The sequence below is a fragment of the Lontra canadensis genome, unplaced genomic scaffold (genome assembly GCF_010015895.1).
Source record: "Lontra canadensis isolate GAN:19392208 unplaced genomic scaffold, GSC_riverotter_1.0 scaffold178, whole genome shotgun sequence".
In the NCBI taxonomy this organism is placed as follows: Eukaryota; Metazoa; Chordata; class Mammalia; order Carnivora; family Mustelidae; genus Lontra; species Lontra canadensis.
In genome coordinates, this window is record NW_022631172.1 from 1,515,591 (window position 1) to 1,517,616 (window position 2,026).

Genomic DNA, 2,026 nt, shown 5'->3' on the forward strand with positions numbered 1-2,026 from the left:
TTCGTTTGCATTTCACTGATGGTTAATGTTGAGCATCTTTTTATGTGTTCATTTGCCATCTGTATATCTTCTTCATTGAAATTTCTATTCATGTCTGTAGCCCATTTTCTTTCTTTCCTGACATCTGCATAATCAAGCTTCCAGGAATTTGAACACAAGGCACAGTTTCCAGGTGTACATAAATATATCTCCATTTTACAATTTTTTTTTCTTCTTCTTCAATCTTTTTGGAAACTGATAAGAAAATTCTTAAATCTTACTTAAGCAAAAAGAACTTCCTTAATAGGACTTTATTACTTCCTTTAAGAACTGATCATCTGAATTTCTAGGACTTCTTACAGTAAATATTTTGTTTATATTTCCTTTCTATGACTATTGTCTCCCAGATCTTGGCAAGTTGTCTATAGTTAAATAATGCTTTTAATTTCCATCTTTGGTCTTGCAAATATCCTTTAGGGTACTGCAACACAGTCCAGTACTTGCAGAATACAATACAACATGTGAATCTTAACACTACTTTTAGCTTATATTGTTAGAGGTGGGTGACATTGAACTCTTGACCCTTCCAGTAATAAAGCCACTTAATATTTTCAAACTTCAAGTCATATAAGACTAGAGAAAATTCTACATCCACACTGTATTGAGGTTTCTGGGGATTTTTCATCCATGTTCATTCAGTTCATCAATAATCTCTGGCTTCTCCATTCCTTGGCCAATCAGAAAGAAGATAACCGGTATACAACAGGATTAATGATAAAGGAATCTCTGATCAATCACTACAAACTGAAATAACTAGAAAAGCTCTTGCAGTTTAGTTCTGTCTCTCCTCACCCAGGTTCTGACCTAATAGTTGTATTTGGGCAGAGGGAAAAGTCCACTGAAAATTAATCATTCCATTGGCTACAACCATTTTACACGAGTTTTTGAAATTATATGTGCCAACATACCTCTGAGCCACATAATTCATGGTTACAACATCTAAATCAGCATAAAGGGAAAAATAGCAGTAAGTCTTCTCAAGACAGCTGAACCTAGTACTGAAACTGGGTTTGACAAAAGCCCAGACCAATATATGGATGTCTGGAGGGAACATCTGATGGAAAACGCAGCAATGATGGATTTTTTTTTTTTTTTTAGCAGCACTGTGGACTTCTTTTAAAATCATCTGACTTCTTTCCCTTGGAAAGTGAGAACAAAGGTCAAGAGAAATCAATTGTCCAAAGGCACTTAACACCCTTGTCTGCTGACCCTCATTGGTGAGAGTTGAATGTCTGCTTTCTCTGGGTCAAGTCTTAGAGCCTCAAACAGCTTCTTTTTCAGTAATATTGTTTGCGTTTTCCTGACTGGCAAAGCCCTAGTATCTCTAGCCCAGATAGACTATCCTTAGGGCTACATGGCTTCGACCACTGGCACTGAAATCAAATGTACACTTAGTTTTTCCAGTTTCTGAAGAATTTTCTCTAATGTTTGAGTTCTTATTGTTGTTGACCTGCTCTTATTTAAGTCATTGCATCTCCTTCTCTAGTTCTTGTACTTTTTTTTTAGGAGTTCCTCAGCTTAGTTTCTATGTCTTTTTCAACAATGATAGGACAACCCCAGAAATAAAGGAATCATACAGGTCCATCCTACTTGTTGATCAGAGCCACACCTATAGCTACTTCTTCTGAGGTTTTTTTTTTTTTCTATTCTGTTGAATGTTAAGAGTTCTTTATATATTTTAGGCACAAGTCCTTCATCAGATATATGATTTACATCTTCTCTCACTCTGTAGCTTGCCTTTTGTCATCCTTATAAGATCATTCAGCAGAAGTTGTTAATTTTGATGAGGACAATTTTATGGATCAAGTTTTGGTGTCAGGTCTAAGAAACTTTCACCTGGCTTTCACTGCTAAACATCTTCTCTAAAATGTTATAGTTTTACATTTCAACCTGTGATCCATTTTAAATTCATTTTTGTATAAGGTATGTAATTTAGGCCAAGATTTAGTTGTTTTACTATGGAGATCTAATTACTCCAGGACCATTT

General features: G+C 35.3%; 1 pseudogene; it reads right to left on the reverse strand.

Moving 5' to 3' along the window:
• Positions 1-452: 452 nt before the first annotated feature.
• Positions 453-1,165, reverse strand: LOC116860561 (annotated as a pseudogene).
• Between the last annotated feature and the right edge of the window lie 861 nt (positions 1,166-2,026).